The sequence below is a fragment of the Capricornis sumatraensis genome, chromosome 1 (genome assembly GCF_032405125.1).
Source record: "Capricornis sumatraensis isolate serow.1 chromosome 1, serow.2, whole genome shotgun sequence".
NCBI lineage: Eukaryota > Metazoa > Chordata > Mammalia > Artiodactyla > Bovidae > Capricornis > Capricornis sumatraensis.
In genome coordinates, this window is record NC_091069.1 from 54,099,155 (window position 1) to 54,119,410 (window position 20,256).

Sequence of the window (20,256 nt, forward strand, 5' to 3'; positions counted from 1 at the left end):
CTGCTTATTTAACTTATATGCAGAGTACATAATGAGAAATGCTGGGCTGGAACAAGCACAAGCTGGAATCAAAAGAGCTGGTAGAAATATGAATAATCTCAGATATGCAGATGACACCATCCTTATGACAGAAAGTGAAGAGGAATTAAAAAACCTCTTGATGAAAGTGAAAGAGAAGAGAAAATTTGGCTTAAATCTCAGCATTAAGAAAACTAAGATCATACCATCTGGTCCCATCACTTCATGGGAAATAGATGGGGAAACAGTGGAAACAGTGTCAGACTTTATTTTGGGGGGCTTCAAAATCACTGCAGATGGTGACTGCAGCCATGAAATTCAAAGATGCTTACTCCTTGGAAAGAAAGTTATGACCAACCTAGATAGCATATTAAAAAGCAGAGATATTACTTTGCCGACAAAGGTCCGTCTAGTCAAGGCTATGGTTTTTCCAATGGTCATGTATGGATGTGAGAGTTGGACTGTGAAGAGAGCTGAGCACGAAAGAATTGATGCTTTTGAACTGCGGTGTTAGAGAAGACTCTTGTGAGTCCCTTGGTCAGCAAGGAGGTGCAACCAGTCCTTCCTAAAGCAGATCAGTCCTGGGTATTCATTGAAAGGACTGACGCTGAAGCTGAAACTCCAATACTTTGGCCACCTCCTGTGAAAAGTTGACTCATTGGAAAAAAACTCTGATGCTGGGAGGGATTGTGGGCAGGAGGAGAAGGGGATAACAGAGAATGAGATGGCCTGATGGTATCACCAACTCGATGGACATGAGTTTGGGTAAACTCCAGGAGTTGGTGATGGACAGGGAGGCCTGGATTGCTGTGATTCATGGAGTCGCAAAGAGTCAGACATGACTGAGTGACTGAAGTGAACTGAACTGAGGTAGTTGAAATAGGACAAATTAGTTGATATCTTGATATTTCATTTTATTTGCCTATAAAATGATGGTAATTGCAATAATTTCACAAAATCCTAAGGATTAATTGAGATAGCCTAGATAAATTTTTCTCAGGAATTATGTTTGATTTGACATTGAGGTATCAATCATTGTGCTTCAATACAATGATGAGATAAAGAAGAACCTCTCAAAGATACTGAAAAAATCACTTTATTAAAGGCTACTCATAAAGAAAATACTCTAAAGACAGGACTATTAGGAACTCTTCCTCATCCTGTAAGGGGGACTCTATAAACAATCCATAGGTCATATTTTTAATTTTACTTCATAATGAGTATCTGCCCTCCACTCCATCAAAACAAACAAAAAAGACATTAAAAAATACATTGTATACAAGGCAAGATTTTTATTCTCTCCAAGCTAAGAATGTAGCAAAAGTCCTAACAATTGCATTATAGGATAAAATAAAATAAAAGCATAAATATGGGAAAGAAATAAAATCAGCTTTGTTTACAGATGACACAGTGGTTATATATAGAAAATGCTAAGAATTCCATTTGCAAAAATTAGATTCAATAAGTGAATTTAAATTTATTTATGATGATTAAATTATTCATGATTTTTTAAAAAAAATCATGTTAAACATATTTGTTTCTACCTACTATTAGCATCAAACAAATGGAAAATGAAATATTTAAAAAATAGAATAGCAACAAACCTATGAAATAATTATGATTACATTTAATATTGTGATACAGGTACACCTAAAGTTAAATAACATTGGTGAAAAAAATATAAAAGTCATGAAAAAATGAGAGGTAATCTTTACTAATTAGCAGGAAAACAACATATATATCCTTCCCAAATTTCAGTTCATTCTCTCCAATTTGGTCTATAAAATTCTACCAGTTTTGGAGAAAGTATTAATAACAAGAGAAATAGGTAAGCCTAGAACACCCAACACAATCTTGATTAAAAAAAAAAAAGTCATGCTTGTTTCAAATAATTTCTATAAAATTATAGTATTCAAGAGCATGCAGGTTTATAGAAATTCTCAATAAACAAATTTAAGTCAAAACATCTATATAACAAATTTTACTTGGATTTAGCTACATTGAATTTTCTTCATTTAGCATGATAGTGATATAAGGTGGAATTTCAAGTTTACTTAAATAATAGCTTAGGTTTTGGTGCATCTGTGCTTTTTAACATTGTATCTATTTCCTTCAATTGTTGCTGTTTAGAAGGCAATGGCACCCCACTGCAGTACTCTTGCCTGGAAAATCCCATGGACAGAGGAGCCTGATAGGCTACAGTCCATGGAGTCGCGATGAGTCTGACACGACTGAGCGACTTCACTTTCACTTTTCACTTTCATGCATAGGAGAAGGAAATGGCAACCCACTCCAGTGTTCTTGCCTGAAAAATTCCATGGACAGAAAGCCTGGATGGAGGATCCTCGTGGGCTGCCGTCTATGGGGTCACACAGAATCAGACACGACTGAAGCGTCCTAGCAGTAGCAGCAGTCCCATGCTACTGACTGTGATTTTATGGACTGCAGCATGCCAGGCTTCCCTGTCCTTCACTATCACCCAGAGTTTGTTCGAAGTCATGTCCATTGAGTCAGTTATGCTATCTCATGATGTCCTCTGCAATAGCCTTCTTTTCCTAGCAACAAAGTATTTTCCAATGAGTTGGCTTTTGATATAAGGTGGCCAAAGTACTTCAGCTTCAGCTTCAGTATTAGTTCTTCCAATGAATATTCTGGGTTGATTTATTTTAGGATTGACTGGTTTGATCTCCTTGAGGTCCAAGGAACTCAAGAGTCTTCTCCAGAACCCCAATATGAAATCACCAATCCTTTGGCTCTCAATCTTCTTTATGGTCCAACTCTCACATTTGTACATGACTACTGGAAAAGCAACAGCTTTGACTACATGGACTTTTGTTGGCAACGTGATGTCTCTGCTCTTTAATACATTGTCTAGGTGTGTCATAGCTTTCCTTCCAAGGAGCAAGAGTGTTTTAATTTCATGGATGCAGTCACTGTACACAGTGGAAATAGTGTCACTGTTTCCTTCAGTATCAGTAGTTGATGCAGATGAGCATTTCCCATGAACATTTCGAGTTTCTTTTTCTTTACCTATAAAATGGAGTAACAAAACTTAGTTCAACTGGGCAAAATAATAGATTAGACAAGATTTCAATTTAGTGAAGAGCAACGTGTAAATGCTGGTGAAGTGATTCAACAAAAATGCATCTCTTGCTCACTCCACATATTTCACATTAGATGGCAGCCATCTGGGGGTGAATGAGAGTTCTTTCATTTTTCAGGTTCACCATATGAAATACATGTATAGAGATTTTCATCCTTTATCTTGTGTTCCAAACTAACAGGGCATGCGTTATGTCTCTCTACAGTGTACTGGCCCCAATTGATCATATGGATACTGGGCAAGATTGAGGATAAGAGGAGGAGGGAAGCAGTTCATGGGATTGCAAAGAGTCAGACATGACTTAGTAACTGAGCAACAACTAACTGTAAGAGACCTGGGACAAATAGGTTCTGTGCATCCAGAAAGAGAAGGATCCACATATGGGGAGCACAAATAATTTTTGCTGTAAGCATTATGTGAAATAAAGCACAAACACAGGCATCATACTCTACCTGCCACAGATGCCCTCAGAAAAGTATAGCCACTTATGTATTTTTAACTCAGAAATTTATAAATTGTGTTATTGTAATTGTACAATTGTAAATTGTATTAGTCTTCATTCATTTTATGACATTTTAGGTATTGAAAAGCAGCATGATGTTGGCAAAAATTCTGGATTCAAAGGTCACTCTAGGTAGTAGTCACAGGTGTTCAGTGACATATTTTTAACTCTGGAAAAGTTACATAATGTCCCTGCATCATATTTTTAATTAATTACACTTTATTAAACATTAACTTACAAAGTTTCTTCCAGTTTAAGATTATCTGAAGATTATCTTTGACTATGCATCTTTGCTACAGCACACAAGTGTGGCCGAGAGAAGCTACACCACGTCAGCAGTCAGGGGCAGAAACCAGGAGGACACCATGGCAGGGGCGGTGGCCAGGAGGAACTATCCAACCCCCGAGGCCAAAGGCGGTGGCTGGGGGGAGCTATACCCCTCCCCAGGCCAGGGGTGTTGCCATGGAGGAGCTATCCCACATCGAAGGAGCAGTGGCTGCACAGGCTCAGGAGGGCCTAGAGGAGCTACTCCACGTTCAAGGACAGGAGGGGCAGCAGTGAGGAGATAACCCTCATCCAAGGTAAGAGAAGCCCAAGTAAGATGGTAGGTGTTGCAAGAGGGCATCAGATGGCAGACACACTGAAACCATAGTCACAGAAAACTATAGTCAGTCTAATCACAGTAAGACTACAGCCTTGTCTAACTCAAACTAAGCCATGCCCTGTGGGGCCACCCAAGACAGTCGGTTCATGGTGGAGAGGTCTGACAGAATGTGGTCCACTGGAGAAGGGAATGGCAAACCACTTCCGTAGTCTTGCCTTGAGAACTCTATGAACAGTATGAAAAGGTAAAATGATAGGATATTGAAAAAGGAACTCCCCAGGTCAGTAGGTACCCAATATGCTACTGGAGATCAGTGGAGAAATAACTCCAGAAAGAATGAAGGGATGGAGCCAAAGCAAAAACAATACCCAGTTGTGGATGTGACTGGTGATAGAAGCAAGATCTGATGCTGTAAAGAGCAATATTGCATAGGAACCTGGAATGTCAGCTCCATGAATCAAGGCAAATTGGAAGTGGTCAAACAGGAGATGGCAAGAGTAAATGTTGACATTCTAGGAATCAGTGAACTAAAATGGATTGGAATGAGTGAATTTAACTCAGATGACCATTATATCTACTACTGCGGACAAGAATCCGTCAGAAGAAATGGAGTAGCCATCATGGTCAACAAAACAGTCCGAAATGCAGTACTTGGATGCAATCTCAAAAACGACAGAATGATCTCTGTTCATCTCCAAGGCAAACCATTCAATATCACAGTTATCCGAGTCTATGCCCCAACCAGTAACGCTGACGAAGCTGAAGTTGAACGGTTCTATGAAGACCTACAAGACCTTTTAGAACTAACACCCAAAAAAGATGTCCATTTCACTATAGGGGACTGCAACACAAAAGTAGGAAGTCAAGAAACACCTGGAGTAACAGACAAATTTGGCCTTGGAATACAGAATGAGCAGGGCAAAGACTAATAGAGTTTTGCCAAGAAAATGCACTGATCATAGCAAACACCCTCTTCCAACAACACAAGAGAAGACTCTACACATGGACATCACCAGATGGTCAACGTCGAAATCAGATTGAATTTATTCTTTGCAGCCAGAGATGGAGAAGCTCTATACAGTCAGCAAAAGCAAGACCAGGAGCTGACCTTGGCTCCAATCATAAGCTCATTATTGCCAAATTCAGACTTAAAATGAAGTAGGGAAAACCACTAGACCATTCAGTTCAGTTCAGTCGCTCAGTAGTGTCCGACTCTTTGCGACCCCATGAATTGCAGCACGCCAGACCTCCCTGTCCATGATCAACTCCTGGAGTTCACTCAGACTCACGTCCATCCAGTCCGTGATGCCATCCAGCCATCTCATTCTCTGTTGTCCCCTTCTCCTCATGCCCCCAATCCCTCCCAGCATCAGAGTCTTTTCCAAATGAGTCAACTCTTCTCATGAGGTGGCCAAAGCACTGTAGTTTCAGCTTTAGCATCATATGACCTAAATCAAATCCCTTATGGTTATACAGTGGAAGTGAGAAATACATTGAAGGGACTAGATCTAATAGATAGAGTACTTGATGAACTATGGACTGAGGTTCGTGACATTGTATAATAGACAGAGATCAAGACCATCCCCATGGTAAAAAATGCAAAAAAACAAAATGGCTGTCTGGGCAGGCCTTACAAATAGCTGTGAAAAGAAGAGAAGTGAAAAGCAAAGGAGGAAAGGAAAGATATAAGCATCTGAATGCAGAGTTTCAAATAATAGCAAGAAGAGATAAGAAAGCCTTCCTCAGTGATCAATGCAAAGAAATAGAGGGAAAAAGAAAAAAAAAAAAAAACCACAGATTGAGAAATACTAGAGATCTCTTCAAGAAAATTAGAGATACCAAGGAAACATTTCATGCAAAGATGGGTTCAATAAAGGACAGAAATATCATGGTCCTAACAGAAGCAGAAAATATGAAGAAGAGGTGGCGAGAATACACAGAAGAACTGTACGAAAGAGATATTTATGACCCAGATAATCACGATGATATGATCACTCACCTAGAGCCAGACATCCTGGAATGTGAAATCAAGTGGGCCTTAGAAAGTATCACTACGAACAAAGCAAGTGGAGGTGATGGAATTCCAGTGGAGCTATTTCAAATCCTGAAAGATGATGCTGTGAAAGTACTGCACTCAATATGCCATCAAATTTGGAAAACCCAGCAGTGGCCACAGGACTGGAAAAGGTCAGTTTTCATTCCAATTCCAAAGAAAGACAATGCCAACGAGTGCTATAATTACCACACAATTGCACTCATCTCACATGCTAGTAAAGTAATGCTCAAAATTCTCCAAGCCAGGCTTTAGCAATACGTGAACTGTGAAATCCCAGATGTTCAAGCTGGTTTTAGAAAAGGCAGAGGAACCAGAGATCAAATTGCCAATATCTGCTGGGTCGTCGAAAAAGCAAGAGAGTTCCAGAAAAACATCTATTTCTGCTTTATTGTCTATGTCAAAGCCTTTGACTGTGTGGATTACAATAAAAATGGGGAAAATTCTGAATGAGATGGGAATACCAGACCACCTGACCTAATTCTTGAGAAACTTATATGCAGGTCAGGAAGCAACAGTTAGAACTGGACATGGAACAACAGACTGGTTGCAAATAGAAAAAGGAGTATGTCAAGGCTGTATATTGTCACCCTGTTTATTTAACTTCTATGCAGAGTACATCGTGAAAAACTGTGGGCTGGAAGAAACACAAGCTGGAATCAAGATTGCTGGGAGAAATATTAATAACCTCAGATATGCAGATGATACCACCCTTATGGCAGAAAGTAAAGAAGAACTAAAAAGCCTCTTGATGAAAGTGAAAGAAGAGAGTGAAAAAGTTGGCTTAAAGCTCAACATTCAGAAAACGAAGATCATGGCATCTGGTCCCATCACTTCATGGGAAATAGATGGGGAAACAGTGTCAGACTATATTTTGGGGCTCCAAAATCACTGCAGATGGTGATTCAACCATGAAATTAAAAGACACTTACTCCTTGGAAGAAAAGTTATGATCAACCTAGATAGCATATTGAAAAGCAGAGACATTACTTTGCCAACAAAGGTCCATCTAATGAAGCTTTGGTTTTTCCAGTGGTCGTGCATGGATGTGAAAGTTGGACTGTGAAGAAAGGTAAGTGACAGAATTGATGCTTTTGATCTATGGTGTTGGAGAAGACTCCTGAGTTTCCCTTGGACTGCAAGGACATCCAACCAGTCCATTCTGAAGGAGATCAGCCCTGGCTGTTTTTTGGAGGGAATGATGCTAAAGCTGAAGCTCATGCGAAGAGTTGACTCATTGGAAAAGACTCTGATGCTGGGAGCGATTGGGGGCAGGAGGAGAAGGGGATGACAGAGGATGAGATAGCTGGATGGCATCACTGAATCTATGGACGTGAGTTTGAGTGAACTCCGGGAGTTGGTGATGGACAGGGAATACTGATGTGCTGCATCTCATGGGGTGGCAAAGAGTCGGATACGACTGAGCGACTGAAATGAACTGAACTGAACTGATACATCTTTGGGGGCTTCCCATTTGACACTAATGGCAAAGAACCCACCTGCCAGTGCAAGAGATATGGGTTTGATCCCTGAATTGGGAAGATATCTTGGAGGAGCACATGGCAATCTACTTCAGTATTCTTGCCTGGAGGATCCCATGGACAGAGAATCATGGCAGCCTGCAGTCCATAGGTTCTTAGTTAGTTGGACACGATTAAGCAGCTTAGCACACATGCACACATGTATCTTTACACATCTAACCATTTTGTAGCCCAGTGTTTGACAAGTGAATTTTGTTGTTTAATTTATCCTCTGTAGACAGCTTCACACTTGCCACTTAAATCTTGACCCAAAAAAAGTATGAAGAAAATATTAAAACATTCAGCCATTAGTTATGACCACTGGAATCTGTAAGAGAAGGGCAAGGTTTTAAAGTGGTCACTGTTAGCTGGAAGGCATGCAATGATATTCATAATTTTTTAAAAAGAAGTTTGCTTATCCCAGAAGATTTAAAATGTTCTTTCAGACAAATACAGAATGTAGCTTTATTCTTAATCTTCCTTCAATTTACTTTCTCTAACTTGAAACTCAAATTCGGTGGATTTTCTACTTTTGCCTTTAGGCAAATGATGGTATTCAAAGAACAGTCCAGATAAAAGAAAGATCATCTTCCTTTCTGAAGAATTTATGTTGCTGACCTTCAGTCTAGAAATCTCATTAATGAAGAATCTTCTGGAAGAAACCATTGTCCAGTAGAAGGAAAGATAAAGTCAGGATCTCTTTCCATCTGATTAGATTTGGCCCTTATAGGTCTGGATAACTTATTTAATATTTTAAGTTTTCATGACAGATCAAATTTGATGGATTCTTACATCATAGCTAAGGAATAAGAAGTGATATTGGAACGATCAAATTCACAAAAAGTGTGAAAGTGTTAGTCACTTGGTTGTGTCTGACTCTTTATGACCCCATAGACTCTGTCAGACTTTTCTGCCTGTGGGATTCTCCAGGGAACAATACTAGAATGGGTTGCCATTCCCTTCTCCAAGGAATTTTCCCCACTCAGGGATCAAACCTGGGTCTCCTGCATGGCAGGCAGATTCTCTACCATCCGAGCCACCAGGGAAGCCCATCAAATTCATATTGAATTTTATTTATGCTATCTTTTATGTCTGATGTCCAAAAAGTATTTAAAATCCCTTAGTTTGTTTCAATGTTAAGTAAAATAGCTAAATAAAACGCCACTTTTGTTGAAGATATTAAAATGCAAAAACATTGATAAGAGAGTAAACCTAAACTTAGGATTTTAGCTTTCCTTTTTGCAGTCCTAAAGGAAATCAGTCCTGAATATTCATTGGAAGGACTGATGCTGAAGCTGAAACTCCAAAACTTTGGCCACCTGATGTGAAGAACTGACTCATTGGAAAAGACCCTGATGCTGGGAAAAGTTGAAGGCGGGAGCAGAAGGGTACAACAGAGTATGAGATGGTTGGATGTCATCACCAATGTGATGGACATGTTTGAGTAGGCTCTGGGAATTGGTGATGGACAGGGAAGCCTGGCTTGCTACAGTTCATGGGGTCGCAGGGAGTTGGGCATGACTGAGTGACTGAACTGACTTTGCACTCAACATAGGATCTGATGCAAAACAGGTAACCAATATATGTTTCAATTCAATGCTCACATGGTGTCTGAGTAAATGGACATAGAAAAGATGATGATTAATGCTTTGAAGAGTGAATTATAAATTTCAGTGTAATATAAAAGTTGAAGACTATTCTGAATTCAGGCCATCTATGTGGAAAACCTACTTTATCACACCAGTTTCTGTTAAGACTGACATGAGATAATCTTGCTTGTGCTCATTGTTTCCAATAAAGATACTGGATAATGCTTAAAGTGATTAATTGCATTTTTAAATGCATCAGTTTAAACCTGGCCCAGGCACATTTTTCCTTTTATAGAATTGTGTTCATATTAAAACTCATACTAGTATTTCCATGATGTTCCTTATATGAAAAGGAAATGCAGGCTTTATTCTGCTTATTCAGAGTTTGTTATTCTATTGTTAGTTTTGGTTAGAGTGGAAAGAGTGGAAAGAAAATGATGGAAAATAAGGTAAAAACTGATAGAAAACATGAATGAACAAAAGTTCATATGAGCAAGATTTTGGTCTGATTTTCACTTTTGCTTCCCTAGTGACTTGATTATCAGGTACATAGAACTGGCCCAGTAAATTTAAATGAAAGATGAGGATAATGATAAGTTAGGAATGTATAGGAAAAAAAAAATGGATTGTGAAAATGAAGAAAATTAAAAAAAAAAAAAAAAAGAGAGAAGGACTAAGAAATATAAAATGAAGTGAGGCAACCAGTAAGGTGTTGGGAGGGAAAAAAACAAACAAACAAACAAATTCAAATACTTTCTCTGCAGTCCAGAATGGCGGGGGGTGGGGGGGGGGGACAAGAATAAATGGGACCAAGATTGACCTGTGTTGTCTATATGACAGTCCCATAATGAAAGCCTTCCAAGGATGGATGGAACTAACTTCCTCGGAATGGGAAAAATTATCAGTCACCTGAGGTGTGTGGCAGTGCTAAGTGTGCGTTGTAAGAGGAATTCAGTACTACATCTGAGCGGGATGCACTACATAAGGATTCAATTCCTTGAGCTGGAGGATAATTAGGGAATCAGAACTTGCTCTGAATTCAGGCTGCCTACATTTTAAAAAAAGTTAAAATAAAATGATATTAGTATTTTTATTATGAAATTCAAATATTCTGTGAGAATAAATCTTGGAAAATGTATACTTTTTTGAAATAATCAAATAAAATAAAGGATTGACTCAATTCTAATTTTGTTTTTCATATATCTATCAGGAAAAAGATGGAGATTTGGGAAAAAAAGTTGGAGGACCAGTTTTCTATATCTTCCAACACTCAGAAAGGAATTTTCCCTCCTCTGTCTTGTTTGAATCAAATTGAAGCATTTGTAATAAAACACCAGGCAGAGCTAGGTCATTAATAATACTTTGATTGCATTTAATTTCCCCAGTATCATATCACTTCCCCATATTATTTACAAAATACATGCATTATTTTAAAATGATGTGTTTTATATTATAGAATAACATTGAATGATAAAAACATTCATTTTATGATAAAGAAATAAATATTCTGGTTATTTATTTAAGAATATAAATACTCAACCTAAAGGCATTCTTACATAGTTTTATCATTTTTAAAAGATGAAAAATGAAATATTAATCAAACCTTCACCATTCTCTTTTATTACAGCTTAAAAAATATAGCTATACTTCTGTCCTTGCCTGGAGGAAGTTTATTAATAAGAGCAACTTGCTTCAATTATAAATCAAGAGACAAATATCATTATGCACTGCAAAGCTTAATACAATTTTAGATTTAAGAAAGGAATATACATTAAAATTTGCATATTAATTAGCACACAAAACATAGATGACACTGGGATGGTACTTTTTACTAGAAAGTAATTTTGAACACCAATAAAATAATAAATAAGATATCCAAATAAAATAGCCAACTTCAAATAAAATACCTAGAGGATACAGAGACTGTAGCATAAAATATTATAATTAAAGTTTTTGAGTGCAAAGTCAAGATGGCCTTAGGAAACATCACTATGAACAAAGCTAGTGGTAGTGATGGAATTCCAGCTGAGCTATTTCAAATCCTAAAAGATGATTAAAGTGCTTCACTTAATATGCCAGCAAATTTGGAAAAGTCAGCAGTGGCCATAAGACTAGAAAAAAGTCAGCTTTAGTTCCAATCCCAAAGAAAGGTAATGCCAAAGAATGTTCAAACTGCCACACAATTGCACTCATTTCACACACTAGCAAAGTAATGCTAAAAGTTCTTCAGGTTAGTCTTTGCAGTATGGAACTAGAAGCTCCCATATGTTTCAAGCTAGATTTAGAAAAGGCAGAGGAACCAGAGATAAAATTGCCAACATCAGTTGGATCAGGGAAAAAGCAAGAGAATTACAGAAAAACACTTGCTTCATTGACTATGCTAAAGCTTCTGATTGTGTGAATCACAAAAATCTGCGGAAAATTCTTCAAGAGATGAGAATATCAGACCACGTTATCTGCCTCCTAAGAAATATGTATGCAGGTCAAGAAGAAACACTTAGTGCTGGACATGGAACAAAGGACTGGTTCCAAAGGGAAAGAAGTACATCAAGGCTGTATATTGTCACCTTGTTTATTTAACTTATATGCAGAGTATAGCATGCAAAATGCTGTACTGGATGTAGCACAAGTTAGAATCAAGATTGCAGGGAGAAATATCAATAACCTCATATATGCAGATGACACCACCTTTATGGCAGAAAGCAAAGAGTAACTAAAGAGCTTGTTGATGACAGTGAAAGGAGAAAGTGAAAAAGTTGACTTAAAACTCAACATTCAGAAAACTAAGATCATAGTATCCGGTCCCATCTCTTCATGGAAAATACATGGGGAAATGGCTTTATATCTTTGCACTCCAAAATCACTGCAGATGGTGATGAAGTTATTAGCCATGAAGTTATTAGACACTTGCTCCTTGGAAGAAAAGCAATGATAACCCTAGACAACATATTAAAAAGCAGAGCCATTACTTTGCCAACAAAGGTGTGTCTAGTCAAAGCTATGGTTTTTCCAGTAGTCATGTATGAAGGTAGGAGTTGGACTATAAATAAAGCTGAGTGCCGAAAAATTCATGCTTTTGAACTGTGTTGTTGGAGAAGACTCTTGAGAGTCCCTTGAATCCCAAGAAGGTCAACCCATTCAATCCTGAAGGAAATAAGTCCTGAATTTTCCTTGAAAGACTGATGCTGAAGCTGAAGCCCCAGTATTCTGGCTACCTGATGCAAAGAACAGAGTCAGTGGAAAAAAACCCTGATGTTGCAAAAGACTGAAGACAGGAGGAGAAAGGGCACAACAGAGGGTGAGATGGTTGGATGGCATCACTGCCTGATGGACGTGAGTTTGAACAAGTCCTGGGAGTTTGTGAGGAACAAGAAAACCTGGCCTGCTTCAGTCTACTGAGGCACAAAGAGTAGGACAGGGCTGAGTGATTGAATTTAACTGAATGTTTTTTGCAATTCAGAGAATTTCTTTTACCTAAATATAAGTTTAATGTAGCAAAATAAATAAAATACACATGACAAATGAAAGAAAGTCCAGTCTCAATGATTTCCATCATATGAAAAAGAGTATAAAGCGTTTTGCTTTAGGTATTATCCTTGCCCTCACTTACTAGCCCATTACCTATACTAGAGAGAAAAAAAAATGGAAAAATATCGCAGGAATGTAGTATATATTTAGGTAATATCACCTAAGTTTTAGGCTGAATCTGTGTTCTGCAAAATTTAATCACCTTTCTTCTTACCCCTTCTTACAGCCACAGAAATTACATCTTTCTTCATCCTTTATAATTTGTGATTTAAGGCTCTATAATTTGTTTGCATGATCCAATAGAGTGAAAGGCACAAACAACAGCTGTACTTTTAGAAACACAAGGATATATCTGTATGTCATTTACATCATATCTAACCATATTTCCATATGTATTCAAAAGCCATAAAAATTTAAAGACACAGGAAGTAAGAAGGAAGTAGAGACCAGTGGGATCTGTACTATCCATGACAGAGATCTTGAAGAGCTGAGTCTGCAACAACTCTTGCATTCTGGAAATGAAAGATTTTTGTGTTATCTGTCTAGCAATTTTTTTATAGAATTGGGAAATTGAATAGAAGAGAATCTAGGTTCAGCAGATCAATGTATAAATTAGATGAATATCTGCTAAACAACAACAACAAAAAAAAAACCAGATCAAGAAGCACCTGGAATAACAGGTAAATTTTGTCTTGGAATTTGGAATGAAGCAGGACAAAGATTAATAGAGTTTTGCCAAGAAAATGCATTGGTCATAGGAAACACCCTCTTCCAACAACACAAGAGAAGACTCTATACTAAGGCAAAATAATAGGATACTGAAAGAGGAACTCCCCAGGTCATTAGGTACCCAATATGCTACTGGAGATCAGTGGAGAAATAACTCCAGAAAGAATGAAGGGATGGAGCCAAAGCAAAAACAATACCCAGTTGTGGATGTGACTGGTGATAGAAGCAAGATCTGATGCTGTAAAGAGCAATATTGCATAGGAACCTGGAATGTCAGCTCCATGAATCAAGGCAAATTGGAAGTGGTCAAACAGGAGATGGCAAGAGTGAACGTCGACATTCTAGGAATCAGCGAACTAAAATGAACTGGAATGGGTGAATTTAACTCAGATGACCATTATATCTACTATTGTGGGCAGGAATCCGTCAGAAGAAATGGAGTAGCCATCATGGTCAACAAAACAGTCCAATATGCAGTACTTAGATGCAATCTCAAAAACGACAGAATGATCTCTGTTCATCTCCAAGGCAAACCATTCAATATCACAGTTATCCGAGTCTATGCCCCAACCAGTAACGCTGACGAAGCTGAAGTTGAACGGTTCTATGAAGACCTACAAGACCTTTTAGAACTAACACCCAAGAAAGATGTTCATTTCACTATAGGGGACTGCAACACAAAAGTAGGAAGTCAAGAAACACCTGGAGTAACAGGCAAATTTGGCCTTGGAATGCGAAATGAGCAGGGTAAAGACTGATAGAGTTTTGCCAAGAAAATGCACTGATCATAGCAAACACCCTCTTCCAACAACACAAGAGAAGACTCTACACATGGACATCACCAGAGGGTCAACACCGAAATCAGATTGATTATTTTCTTTACATCCAGAGATGGAGAAGCTCTATACAGTCAACAAAAGCAAGACAAGGAGCTGACCGTGGCTCAGATCATGAACTCCTTATTACCAAATTCAGACTCAAATTGAAGAAAATAGGGAAAACCGCTAGACCATTCAGGTATTACCTAAATCAAATCCCTTATGATTATACAGTGGAAGTGAGAAATAGATTTAAGGGCCTAGATCTGATACATAGAGTGCCTGATGAACTATGGAATGAGGTTCGCGACATTGTACAGGAGACAGGGATCAAGACCATCCCCATGGAAACGAAATGCAAAAAAGCAAAATGTCTGTCTGGGCAGGCCTTACAAATAGCTGTGAAAGAAGAGAGGCAAAAAGCAAAGGAGAAAAGGAAAGATATAAGCATCTGAATGCAGAGTTCCAGAGACTAGCAAGAAGAGATAAGAAAGCCTTCTTCAGAGATCAATGCAAAGAAATAGAGGAAAAGAACAGAATGGGAAAGACTAAAGATCTCTTCCAGAAAATTAGAGATATCAAGGGAACATTTCATGCAAAGATGGGCTCGATAAAGGACAGAAATGGTATGGACCTAACAGAAGCAGAAGATATTAAGAAGAGGTGGTAAAATACACAGAAGAACTGTAAAAAAAAGATCTTCACGACCCAGATAATCATGATGGTGTGATCATTAATCTAGAGGCAGACATCTTGGAATGTGAAGTCAAGTCGGCCTTCGAAAGCATCACTACGAACAAAGCTAGTGGAGGTGATGGAATTCCAGTGGAGCTATTTCAAATCCTGAAAGATGATGCTGTGAAAGCGCTGCACTCAATATTCCTGCAAATTTGAAAAACTCAGCAGTGGCCACAGGACTGGAAAAGGTCAGTTTTCATTCTTATTCCAAAGAAAGTTAATGCCAAACAATGCTCAAACTACCGCACAATTGCACTCATCTAACATGCTAGTAAAGTAATGCTCAAAATTCTGAAGAGAGGCTTCAGCAATACATGAACTATGAACTTCCTGATGTTCAAGCTGGTTTTAGAAAAGTCAGAGGAACCAGAGATCAAATAGCCAACATCCGCTGGATCATGGAAAATGCAAGAGTTCCAGAAAAACATCTATTTCTGCTTTATTGACTACGCCAAAGCCTTTGACTGTGTGGATCACAAGAAACTGTGGAAAATTCTGAAAGAGATGGGAATATCATACCACCTGACCTGCCTCTTGAGAAATCTGTATGCAGGAAGCCACAGTTAGAACTGGACATGGAACAACAGACTGGTTCCAAATAGGAAAAGGAGTACATCAAGGCTGTATATTGTCACCCTACTTATTTAACTTATATGCAGAGTATATCATGAGAAATCCTGGACTGGAAGAAACACAAGCTGGAATCAAGATTGCCAGGAGAAATATTAATAACCTCAGATATGCAGATGACACCACCATTATGGCAGAAAGTGAAGAAGAACTAAAAAGCCTCTTGATGAAAGTGAAAGAGGAGAGTCGAAATGTCGGCTTAAAGCTCAACATTCAGAAAATGAAGATCATGGCATCTGGTCCCATCACTTCATGGGAAACAGATGGGAAAACAGTGTCAGACTTTATATTTTGGGGCTCCAAAATCACTGCAGATGGTGGCTGCAGCCATGAAATTAAAAGACTCTTACTCCTTGGAGGAAAAGTTATGACCAACCTAGATAATATATTCAAAAGCAGAGACATTACTTTGCTGACTAATGTCCGTCTAGTCAAGGCTATGGTTTTTCCTGTGGTCATGTATGGATATGAGAGTTGGACTGTGAAGAAGGCAGAGTGCCGAAGAATTGATGCTTTTGAACTGTGGTGTTGTAGAAGACTCTTGAGAGTCCCTTGGACTGCAAGGAGATCCAACCAGTCCATTCTGAACGAGATCAACCCTGGGATTTCTTTGGAAGGAATGATGCTAAAGCTGAAACTCTAGTACTTTGGCCACCTCATGCGAAGAGCTGACTCATTGGAAAAGATTCTTACGCTGGGAGGGATTGGGGGCAGGAGGAGAAGGGGACGACAGAGGATGAGATGGCTGGATGGCATCACTGACTCGATGGACATGAGTCTGATTGAACTCCAGGAGTTGGTGATGGACTGGGAGGCCTGGCTTGCTGTGATTCAGGGGGTCACAAAGGGTCTGAACTGAACTGAACTGAACTGAAGGTTCCCTGAAGAGTTATTTTCCTTTATATTTTGAAGTATTTTATTCAATGCCCAAATAAAGAAGATAACAGTGCCATAACCAACCCACATGCTCTCTGTCTCTCTCTCTCTCTCTCTCTCTCTCTTTTTTTTTTCATTTAAGGATTAGTGCAGAAAGAAAAAGAAAAAAATCAATAGTAGCCCCAACATGGTAAAAGGTTTAGCAGAAGAGGAAAAATAAAAATAAAAAATAAAACATGGCTTGGAAATCCCTGAAGGAGAACATATCTCTGAATACCTCTGAAGAATGATTTATTGTGGGAAATGGAAGACATGTTTAAAAATGGTCTGACATTCTTAACAAGATGCAACATACACTTACCTCTGAAAAGAAAGATGAAAGGCACAAGGAGAAAACAGGAGATAAAAGGAAAGTAGCATAAAATGTCAGGAATAGTTGAGGTGAAATGCAACCAGGTGAAATTGAAATGTTTTCTAAAAAGATTAAATAAAGTTGCAGTAGAAAAATTATAAGGTAGTATTGAAGTATTTTGGCATAAAAATATCAAATGTCATGTGCAAGATAATTTGTAAATCTTCTATATTATATTTGAAATAAAGACAAACACAGTGATGTTTAAATATATGAATGACAGAGATGGAGATCCTATCCAAATTGTTTCAGAAATTGTGCTATAATCTAAAAATACAAAAGAGAACAAGAAAAACAAGTTGCCTTTTTACTCTCACAAGGTGATATCATTTTATTTATCATTATGTTAAAATTAAAGTGAAAGAAAGTGAAGTCGCTCAGTCGTGTCCGACTCTTTGCGATCCCGTGGACTGTAGCGCACCAGGCTCCTCTGTCCATGGGATTCTCCAGGCAAAAATACTGGAATGGGTTTCCATTTAATAAGTTTAGTATAAAAGTTTCATTAATATACAAAATCTAAATTTCATCTGTGATATTTTCAGGCTATGAGATTTTTTTTGTTCATTTTGGTCTACAAAGGTAAATGTTTATGACATGTAGACAAATACATTAGCAGATCAATGTAAATTTGGGATGAATGTGAATATTTGTCTTATTTTGACCCATCCACCTCTCTATTTGAGAAATTCTTATTTTGAATCATATACATATTGTTGTGTTGTTACTTGCTTAGTAGTGTCCAACTCTTTGCAATCCAATGTACTATAGTCCACCAGACTCCTGTATCCATGGGATTTCTCAGGCCAGAGTACTGGAGTGGGTTGTCACTTCCTTCACCAGGAGATCTTCCCGACCCAGGAATCAAACCCAAACCTCTTGAATCTCCTGCACTGGCAGGTGGATTCTTTTCTATCTGAGCCATCAAGGAAGCCCTTAGGTCATATGGCTCTAAGATAAATACTTTAACTTTACATGTCTATAATATTTAAGGCATATAAATATACTCAAAATCTTATAAAATGCTGTGTTGGAGCCTTCAAATTAGAAGTGAATAATAGAGATGTCAGGTTTTATTTTTTTCCAAGAGTATGAGACTAGATAATCAATACCCTAATTCCAGGTTTTACTACTCTAATAATCCTCCTTTTCCCATAATTATTTAACCACTTTTTAGCTGTAAGCTAAACTGTAAACTAATCTGTAAGCTAAGACTGCTTAAATAATTACAAGAAAAAAAAACTATTAGAGTAGTAAAACCTGGAATTAAGGATTGTATTTTTGCTGATTTCTAAAGAGGTAGATTGTAAAACAATGATTTTGAGAACTACAGAGAAAAACAAGAGAAAACTGTAATTCAACGTATGTGATAGACATAACAATGGTCCCCTAAAGATGTCTATACTCTATCTATGGAACCTATACATTTGCTAGCTAATATGACAAAATGAATTTTGAAAATATGATTAAAATTTAGGACTTATCTCAAAATAAGATAAATTTAGATTATCCAGCTTGGCTTAATCTAAAATGGGAAGTCTCCACTACATATATATATTTTAACATACAGCTATAGATTAATTTGGCCACCTCATGCGAAGAGCTGACTAATTGGAAAAGACTCTGATGCTGGGAGAGATTGGGGGCAGGTGACTCAATGGACGTGAGTCTGACTGAACTCTGGGAGTTGGTGATGGACAGGGAGGCCTGGCGTGCTGCGATTCATGGGGTCGCAAAGAGTCAGACATGACTGAGCAACTGAACTGAACTGATGGATTAATATTCAGTAATAATTGCCCTATTTTTTTGTGTTGTTAAACTAGCTTTCTCACATATATTAAAACCTAATAAAGTGTTCTCTATCTTTCATTCTATCTCTTTTTTCTGTGTGTGCAATATATTAATCTTAATAAATGTTTGATTATTTTATTGGTCCTTTTCTCTATATGAATTCACTAATCTATTATTCTTTATCATTTATATCTAAGTATCTTAGATTATTTTGCTGTTTTTTCTCAAGCATCCAGAATTAGATATTAAGGTTTACTTATGTCTTCTTCAATATTGGAAGTATTTAGAGCATGAAATATTCCTGCAAATAAAATAGTTCTACAACACAATAGGTTTATATTCATTGGGAATCACTGATCACATGATCTCTAAATATAACTTAAAGAGAAGTTTCTTTGATCCAAGAGTTGTTTAGGTTTTTCTTACTTTCTTTCTCTCTCTCCCTTTTTTTTTTTTTTTTTTTTTTAATGACCTAATCACTGACTATAGTCTTTCTAGTGGTGCTAGTGGCAAAGAATACACCTGCCAATGCAGAAGACATGAGTTTGATCCCTGGGTCCAGAAGATCCTCTGGAGGAGGACTTTCCTGGAAAATCTCATGGACAGAAGCGCCTGTAAGGCTGTGGGCATAGGGTCACAAGGAGTTGGACATTACTAAAGCTACTTAGCACACATGCACAAGATCACTGACTCAGTAGACATGAGTTTGAGCAAACACAGGGAGATAATGGAGGACAGGGAAGCCTGTCATGCTGCAGTTCATGGGGTCATAGAGAGTTAGACACCAGCTACAACTGAACAACAACAACCATGTTCCTTAATCTCTTTATTTTTATTATTAATTCGCAAAAAATTACCGAGATGTTTGCAACTCTTGCCACAATTTTATAAATACTGTATGATTTAAAAAATCAATCCGTCCATAAGACGTCATGAGCTTTTTAAAAACAAAAAGTTTTCATAGTTGAAATGTATTTACTATTACAATGCTTACAGAATTATATCTATACCATCCATTGTTCATAGAACATTAGGCATATGTGATAGTACTTGCTATAATTTAAAATAGTGCTTATTAATGAAGATTAATAGCTTAGCAAGCTTTTCATGTGAAGACAACAATGAGTAGATCAAACAAGAAGCAAATGTGTATTAATAGCTTAGCAAGCTTTTCATGTGAAGATGGCAATGAGTAGATCAAATAAGAAGCAAATGTGTATACTTGACCCATTATCTATATCTGGGATTTTCCATCCTAAATCTTGATGGTATTGTATAAATACAATATGGTAAAGTAATTAGCCTCCAATTAAAATAAATAAATTTATTTAAAAAATAATAATAAAAA